The 11479-nt window shown below is 36.0% G+C and overlaps 1 pseudogene; it reads left to right on the top strand.

Moving 5' to 3' along the window:
• The first annotated feature begins 3639 nt into the window (after positions 1–3639).
• On the top strand, positions 3640–5246 carry LOC120239793 (annotated as a pseudogene).
• The last annotated feature ends 6233 nt before the right edge of the window (positions 5247–11479 follow it).

Here is an 11479-nt window from a genome sequence, read left to right as displayed (position 1 = left end):
CTATTTTTATTTTCCATTCTGTCTGTAGCCATAGTTTCTTTGATGTCCCCTATGTTTTTTTCAAGCCCTGCTATTAATTTTACCATTATTATTCTAAAATCTTGTTCAGTGATGCTGCTGATATCTGTTTTGAGCAGTTCATTAGCTGTCATTTCTTCTTGGAGTTCCTTTGGAGGAGAGCTCTTTCGTTTCGTCATTTTAGTTAGCTTTCCGGCTCTTGTTGGTTTTAAAGACCTGTTATGCTCTCTGTTTCTATGAGCGCTGCTATATCCAAGAAGACTCTTTGACTTTCCAGGGCCTATCCTTTCAGAGATTGTTTTTTGAATGGTATCTCTCGGTCTCTCCTGTTGGGACCTTGGTTATTTTATTTTCCTATTCGTAGTGATATTTGGGACTCTCCACCTTGTGTACTCTAGCTTGTTTCTTGAGGTAGCCGTTAGAAGGCTTTCTCAGTGGATTCTGCGTCCTTTTTATCCCAGTCTCTCAGGTTTTGTAAGGTTTCCAATGGCTTCAGATCTTTTCTGTGTGATGTATGGGCGCAAGTGCAAGTACGGAGCTCCCTACTTCTCCGCCATCTTGCCCTCCCTTAGTTTCTTATGTATTAAATGAGGAGGCTGGAGAGCTGACATATAAGTTATTTTCAGTATTATTATTATAAAAGAAAAAATGAGCAGATATTATAGTATGACATTTAAAAGAAGGTATAGATTTCATGGTTTTTTATTTTTTATTTTTTTTAATGTTTTTATTTATTTCTAGGAGAGAGAGAGAGAGACAGCGTGAGCAGGGGAGGGTCAGAGAGAGAGAGAGGGAGTCACAGACTGAAACAGGCTCCAAGCTCTGAGCTGGCAGTCAGCACAGAGCCCGATGCGGGGCTCGAACCCACGAACCACGAGATCATGACCTAACCGAAAGTCGGACCGTTAACCGACTAAGCCACCCAGGCGCCCCTCATGGTTTTTAAATGTAGTATTTCAGCACAGTCTAGAGAAGAAAACATATAACTTGTGTTCTTCAAGCTTATAGTATAGTAAATGGAACAATTCATTATGTGATGTGAGGAATCATCAGTAAAAGATATATTCACCAAATAGAAGCAAAAGAGCATATTAAAGCAGAAACCATTAGAATATGTTTACAATTTAAAGTATTTTGTGCTTCTATCACACAGATGGAAATGGAATACTAATAGAGATAGAAATAGCTCATGCTTCAGAACTGGGATGAAGCATTCATGTGAAGGATAGGAAGTACCACTTGATTTCTGGACTCTGATTCAAAACGGTTTACCAAATATTTTAATGCTGTAGCATTCTACTCTCAGTTATAATTTTAGAATGTTTAGTTAAAAAAATTACCCAAAAAAAACCCCTAATAGAGCTTTTCTGGGTCTGGGTTAGAGATGGTCTCTGTAATAGTAAACTTTTAAAAATTCAGTTAATATAGCAATACGGAATAGGGTGGACGATGCAGCCATTCACACATTTCCTTTTAACCACCTGCTAAGATTACTCAGGAAGCTGTAGAGCATATGGAACTATGACATATTAAAGCCAGAGAGTCCTAATACAAATTACATTCAGCTTGTGATCAAGCAAACCACTTAAGCTTTCTATTCTGTTAAATTGATTTTTTTTAAAAACTGTGTGTGTGTGTGTGTGTGTGTGTGTGTGCGTGAGAAAGAGAGAGAGAAGAGAAACTCAGAGAACAATGAGTATTACTGATATGTCAGATGTTGCTTCTTTAATTCATTTAACTTCATTAATCAAAGACTATCTTGTAGATAAATTGAAACCACTGTTTGTTTTCTTTATAATAAGTAATCTTAATAAACTTCCATTACCAAGCTTACAGAGATCATAAAAACTTCTACTGTTACATAGTATCAATAACACTACTCTCCTCATGACTTAATATATGAAACAGAAACATCAGGAAGAGAGTCCAGTTGGTACTTTAACTGATCATCATTGTTCCTCATTAATCAGCCAGAAATAGATCTGGTTTGTCATAATAGCTGTGGGTATGAGATAATTATATTAACTTCCAAACAGAAACCTAATTCTAAGCATAATCTTAGCTTTTTTAAACATTTTTAGGATAAGATTAGAATTTGTTTTTTTCACTCATCATTCCTTTATCTTGCATGTTAACCACATACACGTCAAGTTGCTATGATACACCATTTACATAATAAAATATTTAGTGCTTTGCAGGTTTGGCTTTACACTGGGCCTAAAATACTCCAATTACAGAGCTTTCTCAAGATCTTTGATCTTTTTTTTCATAAGAATTGTGTATGGTCTAAATACATAGTATAAGCCACAGCCACATTTTCCAACTTCCCCTCTCAACCTATTTTTCCCCTGCTTTTTCTGCTATGCCTGTCATTTTCATTAATCAAGCATTTCTAAAAACAGATGTAATGACCCTCATTCTTCTGAAAAATTCTGAAACAAAGAAAGATACCATGTCCATAAATAGGAGGATTCAATATTGTTAAGATGTCAATTTTTCTCAAGTTAATCTATGGATTTGATACAATGCCAGCATAATCCCATCAGGCTTTTTTAGTGAAAATTGATAATCTGGTTCTAAAATGTACATGGAAATTCAAAGGAACTAGAATAGACAAAACAATCTTTAAAAAGAAGAAAATAAGTGTTTACACTACCTTACTTCAAGACCTACCATAAACATGCAATAACCAAGACAGAATAATTCTGGTGTAAATCAGTGAAACAATAAAGAGCTCTGAAATAGGCCCATGCTTATCAAATCATTCAGTTGTCTATAAAGGCACTATAACAATGCAATGGGGAAAAGAAAGCCTTTTGTAGAATGGTGCTGGAAGAATTGGATAGCTATATTAGAACACATAAACATAAAAGGTAAACATATAACAATATTTTCAGAAGAAAACAGAAGGTCTTTGAGAGTTGGAAGAAAGAAAAGTTTATTTTTAAAGCCACAATAATCAATAACTATAAAAGAAAAATCATTTTATTTTTATAATGAAGAGTAAATTACTCTTCATTAGAATTAAAAAAAACTTTGTTCATCAAAAGACACAATTAAGAAACTGAATAGGCAAGCCAAATCTCAGGAGAAGAATATTCATGAATTATGTATCTGACAAAGGCCTATATATTTCTGAAGAGGTAAACTACATCATTAGTCATCAGAGAAATAAAAATTAAGATCACAGTAAGATGCCACTATACACCTACCAGAGTGTCTGAAATTTAAAAATACACAACATAAAATACTTGTGAGTATATTAACAAACTAGAATTCTCAAACTCTGATAGTTGGAGTGTAAAATGGTACAAAAATCTTAGGAAAACTTTTGGTAGATTCTCTTAACACTAGACATATACCTTACCCTATAACTCTGCTATTCTGCTCCTAGGTAGTCCAAATAGAAATTAAAATATATGCTCATATAAAGATCTAAAACAAATGTTCATAGCATCTTTATTTATGTTAGATTAAAAACTGGAAGCAGCCCAAGAGTCCATGAAAAAAAAAAGATAAACTATGGTGTATTCAACTTTTCCCCAACAGATGTGTCGCCAGAACATGGATATCATGAAAAACATCACTAAACCTAAAACAGCATGAAAGGAAGACTTTCATATGATCATCATTGTCATTGGACATGTAGATTCAGGCATATCTACCATTACTGGTCATCTAATCTACCAAATGTGGTGGGATTCACAAAAGAACTATCGAAAATTTGAGAAGGAGGCTGCTGAGATGGGAAAGGGTTCTTTCAAGTATGCCTGTATCTAGACAAACTGAAAGCTGAACATGAATGTGGTACCACCATTGATATCTCCCTGTTGAAAGTCAAGACCAGCAAGTATAAAGTGACCATCATTGATGCCCCAAGACACAGAGACTTTATAAAAATTGTGATTACAGGCACATCTCAGGCTGACTGTGCTGTCCTGATTGTTGCTGCTGGTGTTGGTGAACTTGAAGCAGGTCTCTCCAAGAATGGGCAGACCCATGACCATGCCATTCTGACTTACTCATTGGATGTAAAGCAACTTATTGTTGGTGTTAACAAAATGGATTCCACTGAGCCAGCCTACAGCAGAAGGAAGTCAGCACCTACATTAAGAAAATTGGCTACAACCCTGAAACATTAGCATTTGTGATAATTTCTGGTTGGAATGGTGACAACATGCTGGAGCCAAGGCATGGAAAGTCATCTGTAGAGTTGGCAGTTGAACCACTGCTTGAAGCTCTGGATTGCATTCTGCCACCAACTTGTCCAAATGAAATTCCTTGCGTCTGCCCCTCTACAATGTCTACAGAATTGTTGGTATTGGTACTGTCTCTGTGGTCCAAATGGAGACTGCTATTCCTAAACCTGGCCTAGTGGTCACCTTTGCTCGACAATGTTACAACTGAAGTTAAGTCTGTTGAAATGTACCAAGAAGCTTTGAGTGAGGCTGCTCCTGGGGACAGTGTGGGCTTCAATGTCAAGAATGTATCTGTCAAAGATGTTCATCGTGACAATGTTGCTGGTGACAGCAAAAATGACCCACCAATGGAAGCAGCTGTCTTCACAGCTCGGGTAATTATCTTGAACCATCCAGGACAAATCAGTGCCGGATATGCACCTGTGCTGAATGGTCACGCTTCTCACATTGCCTGCAGGTTCGCTGAGCAGAAGGAAAAGATTGACTGTCATTCTGGAAAAAAGCTGGAAGGTGGTCCCAAGTTCTTGAAATCTGGTGATACTACCATCATTGATACGGTTCCTATGTGTGATGAGAGCTTCTCTGACTATCCTCCTCTGGGCCATTTACTGCTTGTAATGTGAGACAGACAGTTGCTGTGGATGTCATCAAAGCAATGGAAGAAGGCAGCTAGATCTGGCAAAGTCACCAAGTCTTCCCAGAAAGCTCAGAAGGCTAAATGAATATTATCACCAATACCTGCCACCCCAGTCTTGATCAGTGATGGAAGAATGGTCTCAGCTGTTTGTGTCAATTGGCCATTTAAGTTTAATAGTAAAAGACTGGTTAATGATAACAATGCATCATAAAACCTTTAGAAGGAAAGGGTAATGTTTTGTGGACAATTTGTGTGTGTGTGCGCATGCGTGTGTGTGTGTGTGTCTGGCAGTTTTGTTATTAGTTTTTAAAATCAGTACTTTTAATGGACACAACTTGACCAAATATCTGTCAAAGAATTTTGAGATCCATTAAAACAAAAGTTTAATGAGAGAAACAAACAAAACAAACATAACAAAAATCAACTTTGGTGTACTCAGTCAATTAAATAGTATTAAGCAATAGAACAAATTACTAATACATACAACATTGATGTGCCTGAAAAAGTTTGGTGAGTAAAAGAAACCTTACACAGAAGTGTACATATTACATTGTTCTATTTATATGAAGTTCTGTAATAGGTAAAACTAATCTCTGCTGGGAAAAATAATCAAAACAGTAGGTGTCTTTAGGGGATATGCCAAAAGATTGACCAGGAAGGGGCACAAGAAAACTTTCTGGAAAGATAATGATATCCTTTATCTTGACAAATCTTTGGGTTACATAGATATTCATATATATCAAAATTTATCATATGGTGCACTTAAGATTTGTGCAATTCACTGTTTGGCAATTTAAAGTTTATTTATTTGAGAGAGAGAGAGCATGTACACGAGAGAGAGAGCAGGGAGGGGCAGAGAGAGAGGGAGAGAGACAAACCCAAGCACGCTCCATGCTCCGCACAGAGCCCAAGGTGGGGATGACTGTGAAACCAAGAGTTAGACGCTCAACCGACTGAACACTCAGGTGCTGCTCACTGTATGGCAATTTAAACTAAAAAAGAAAAAGTTACAAATATTGAACTCTAGTTAAGGTTATGCACCCTAAAGTATTTAGGGGTTAAAGGTACAGATGTTAGCATCTTATTTTAAAATGTATCCATAATGAGACAGATTAATGAAATGTCAGAGAAATGGATAGTTGGATAGATATGTGATAAAGCAAAGAGAGCAAAATGCTTATTTTATTTTTTTAAAAGATTTTTTAAATGTTCACTTTTCAGAGAGAGAGAGAGAGAGAGCATGAATGGGGGAGGGACAGTGAGAGATGGAGACACAGAATCCATAGAATCCACATAGATGGAGACACAGGTTCTAAGCTGTCAGCACAGAGCCTGATGCAGGGCTCGAACCACAAACTGTGAGATCATGACCTGAGCTGAAGTGGGACCCTTAACCAACTGAGTCACCCGGCTGCCCAAAATGTTTGTTTTAGCATCTAGATTGTGTTTAAGTCAAGTTTCTTATATCTTTGAAAATTTTTGAAATGAAATATGGGATAAAAGCAATAAATAAATATGAAAGTTAATTTTAAATTTTAATGATGTATACACTAAATAAACTTCTAATTTGAAATTATCTGACTCAATATATTGTATGTATTATGAAAAGATAATTTATTAAATGGCAACCAAAAAAGAGAGCCATGAGTGAAGAAACTTTTTAAGTGCTAAAAGAATCCTGAGTGCCATGGGATTGAGTTTGATTTTTTTTACCCAACATTTTCCATAAAACACTTTTAGCTATGATAGTATATTTGATTTTACTATATAGAATAAGATTTACACTTAAATTAATATGTAGAATGTTTATATTGAAAGAGATCTTAGCAATCACTTGCTTTAAAGATGTGAAAGCTGATGTCCTCAAGGACTGTGAATTTACACTAAGTTCCAAAGCTAATAAATACCAGCATGCTTACCAAAAAAACTGTGAAATCTGATGCATTTCCCTTTGAAGTTCTCTTGTACTATTGTGAGAATCAGTCAGACCAGCATCTAGACTACCAGGAAGAGCCGTCTGTGAGAAGGGAATAATAATGCCTGCTCTGCTACAGGAAATACCAACACACTTTGGATTGTTCATAAGATGGTGAGAAACTTAAATACCACTTGTTATGTTCAATCTATGTGTAATACATCAAGATATACATTTCACTGACATTTCAGGTCAGTGGATTTCCAAAGGGGACTGATTTACTGGCTGTGATTTAACCAATTATTTCCCATAAAATTTATATCAGTCAGAATGCAATAATCCAAGTTACTATGAGATAAAAATATGTATGAAAGTAGAGCAAGTAGTGGCTGAAACACCCTTAGATAGTTACAATGTTCACCACTCTTTACCATAAATTAAATTCTCCAAGTGAAGGAGAATTTACAAGTTTCATTTTTATATACACTTTTCAAAGATATTTAGAATAAAACAGATGCATTTAAATACATAAATGTAAGCCATCCTTAAAGTAAAATATTAAATCTGAAGAAATATATTATTTGATAGGAACATAGCAATAAAATATTCAACAAAAAAAAGCCCAGATTCTAAAGGATATTCATTTCATCTGGACTCAAAGTATTCCATTTTCATTATTTTTAATTTTTTAAGTTTATTTATTTATTTTTGAGAGACAGAGAAAGCATGAGTTGTGGAAGGACAGAGACAGAGGGAAAGAGAGAGAATCCCAAGTGGACTACACACTGTCAATGTGAAGCCTGATGCGGGTTTCGAACCCATGAACCACTACATCATGACCTGAGCCAAAGTCAGATGCTTAACTGACTCAGCCACCGAGGTGTCCCCAAAGTATTCCATTTTTAAAATGCTAACTTTCAAATACACATCAGCATAAACTTTACTGCATCTTGCCACTCCAGAGAAGACTAAAAAAGAAAATATGCTCAATAATTAGTTTCCTCATAATAAAATTCCCAGAAGAACATTATTTAAAAAATGCCAAGATGGCCATGGATATATAAGAATCTTCTGGGAACTCTAAGGAGCACTATTTATTACTATACTAAATAAGTACCTTTTAATTTATCTATTCAATGGCTGAATGAGTGGAGAAAATAATAAATTTCCATAAAATTTTACAATTTTCAGGGTATTTTGTTTTATCTGATATGATCTTCATAGTATCAAACTGTGTAGTATCAAAAGTTGGAGTGGATATTAATATCCTTATTTCACCTGTTAAATAGTTAAGGCTCAAATATTAGCCTAAAAAATAGCAATGTTCTATTAATAAAATAAGATGATGGAAAAATACATAGTAATTTGTCAAGTTCTCAGAGTAAATAAATATCAAGGACATGTCTAAAACATATGCTTTCAAGCTATTGTTCCTTCCACTGAAACTTCTATCTAAATTTAGCACTTCAAGTGCTATCACATCAAGTCATCTTTTGATTTTGAAAACTGCATTAGTTCCACAAACACATCATAAATCTGTTTCCATGTTTTCCTGCTATGCTTGACAAAATGACATATAAACATAAGAGGGCACAATAATTCAATACACTCAAATTGATGGTAGTAAGAAGGAAATGGTAAGCACAACTTGCCCTTCTTGCTCCTTCTTTCTCCTTACCTTCCTTCCATCAATTATCTATCGATCTATCATCTATCTATCTATCTATCTATCTATCTATCTATCTATCATCTATCTATCTATCTACCTATCTATACTTACTAGCACATCAGAATATACTATTGTGAAAATTAATAAAAGGAAACCTCCTTTAGAAAGGATTTGGGAGGCCAGCAAGGGGAGACTTCGTGCCCTACTACTCACCATCAATTGCAGACTCAGTAGGAAGAGACATGCCTTACAAGCCCAGCTACTTGAACCACTACTTTACTATCCCAGCAGGAGGAAGAGAGTTTTTCCTCTTCTTCAGCAACAGGAAGCAGCCTAACCAATGAGAGTCATAACTCAACCAATGAAAAGCCATTATACTTTAAATTCCCAGTTTACTCCCATGACTTTTTGTTTATGACTGCCCTCCCTACTTCCCTCTTTCCTCTATAAAAGAGTGGTCCTTTCCTGTATCCTCTGGGCTTGACTTTTGTTTTGCAGTAACTTGCTTGTCCCAGATTGCAATTTTCTTCTATTCCCAAAGAAACCCATTGTCTTGTTTTGTTTTGCTGGTATAATAACCAGTAGTTTTATTCATGAGGGTAACTTTATTAATTATTTAATAATCTATAAATAGTTCTTTCCATGTTGGAACATAATTATTTTTTAACTCTGCGTTGGCTGTTTTATAACGAGAGGTACCTAAATCACATGGCTTCATGAACCTGGGATTAGGAGAGCTGCAGTAGGGAAAAACAGAAGTAAGGAAGGAAATAAGTGAGTAGACCTTGTAGGACATCATACCTTTTGAATTTATCCATAATTACAAGGTGTTAGGTTTCAAACTCTACTCTAAATCTGGGAACACAAAGAATGCTGACTGTATGATCACTTTAGCCTAAGTGACAAGTTTAAATTTTATTCTCTAGGCATTATGAAGCCTAGAGAATGTTCAAATTTGTCTTTATTTGGTTTTGGTTTTGGTCTAATGGGAAACATAGAGTAACCCACTTCAGATTTTTATAAAATAAAGTATAGGATTCATAAGAAAGAAAATCTGAAAACATGGTACCCAATTAAAAAACCAATAGGGTAGTCAACACAAGAGAATTTAGGGCCTAAGTTGAGGAAGTAATAGTGGGTTTAGAGAAAAGATAGAATCAATAATACTTAGGAAGTAGAATCAATAGGATATGGTGAATAAATAGACGTTTAAATTAAGGAAAGAGAAGGGTCAAAGATGCCTCTGAAATTCCTCTTTGGAAAAATGGCAATTCCAATCAAGCAAACATTGGAAGAAATGTTTTATTTGTTTGTTTGTTTGTTTGGCCCTTTTATTTTTGTCAAGGCAATATGTGTTGAAGAAAAATGATTCAAATTTAGTTTGGAAAATGTCACTTGTCTACTCTTCTCAGATAAATTGCAAACACTGTTAGGATTCTACATGGAGTATACTAGATGGTGGCTACTGAGGGAAGCAGCAATGGATTTGCCCTGATATATACCATACAGGGAGAAGGTAGGGATAGAGAACTGCTAATGCTGAAGAATGGGTAAATACGAGTACTTTGGGTTTCATCAGTGAAGAGCAAAAGTTGGTGGGGTGTTTTTGCTTTTATATTCAAAATTGATAGGTATGAGTCTCTAAGCTTGTACATGTACTTAATCTGTATGCTGTGTGTTCTCCAGTCCCAGGAGTTCATAAGCAGCACAAAGAAGACAAGAAAATACTTCCTTCAACTTTATATCTTTAAAATTGCTGGATCTGGGGAGCGTGGGTGGCTCAGTCGATTAAGCGCCCGACGTCGGCTCAGGTCATGATCTCGCGGTTAGTGGGTTCGAGCCCCGCGGCGGGTTCTGTGCCGGCAGCTCAGAGCCTGGAACCTGTTTCTGATTCCGTGTCTCCCTCTCTCTCTGCCCCTCCCCTTCTCATGCTCTGTCTCTCTGTCTCAAAATAAATAAACTATAAAAAAAATTTTAATTGCTGGATCTGTGGGGATGAGCAGAATACTGATGATGTCACTTTCCCATAATTATCTGTAATTAAGTGCCTTTGAACCCAACGAACTTATAGCTCTGTACGATAAGCAATCAAAACACCCCCCTTCATACAAACACCCCCCCTTCATACAAACACCCCATCCTTCAGTCAAAGGATGAAAACTACCAGTTATGTAAATTTATACATTTATTTGGGAAGTATAACTTTCTTCCATTTTCCAGAGACATCTAAATCCAGGCTTCTCCTCACCTAGAGCGTCAGAATGGCAGTTTCCAAATAAACTCAACAACCCAACCCAGGATGTAACACTCCCTTCTTTGTTGTCAACATAGCATGCAAGGCAGCCATCTCCCGCTCCATACCAATGGCTCCAGCTCTCCGTACTCTTTTACTTTATCTTCACCTTCACCCAGTGTGGTCTATATATAATAGGAAATTTGCAGTCATTTAAACCCTACAACTCCCTACCTGATCCCCTAACTCAAGCACTGGCCCATTACTTTGCTAAGTTTTGAACTTTTACTGCAATTCCCATAGAATTGAGAAAAAACTGACTTGTTTGTTTTGGTATCTATGAAATTTCATATTTAAAACAATTGTTCAGTGTTTGGGGCAAGGGGGATTCCAAAAATGCTGTTTCAATTTTTTCCCAGAGGAGGACTCAACCCTTTAAATTGTTGTTGGTTAGAATCTGTGGTTTTACTTTTTTTAAACATCTGCTGCCTACTGTGGCTGTAGCAATCAAACGTTTATGCCATATTATCATTTATTTGTTAGTTAAATCAGCAAAATCTGTCTCTGTTTAAGAACCACCCGAAATGGAAATGAATTAGTCCTGTAATTTAAGTAATGAACAACAAAAAATACACAGCTAACGAACATCTTTTTGGAGTCAGTTATTTTTTCCTAGGTTAGAAAAAACAATGTGGAAAATGTTCCAATCAGGAATATCTCGATGAGTATTCTTACCATATTCTTGAGAATTCAGGAAACACGGTTGCACGTCAGGAAGCAGAATTAAATGATTAGCAAATTTGTTCGG

This window comes from Hyaena hyaena, unplaced genomic scaffold, assembly GCF_003009895.1.
Source record: "Hyaena hyaena isolate Hyena2069 unplaced genomic scaffold, ASM300989v1 scaffold_236, whole genome shotgun sequence".
Lineage (NCBI taxonomy): Eukaryota > Metazoa > Chordata > Mammalia > Carnivora > Hyaenidae > Hyaena > Hyaena hyaena.
The sequence above is the reverse complement of the archived record's forward strand: the minus strand, read 5'-3'. Positions and strand labels throughout refer to the sequence as shown.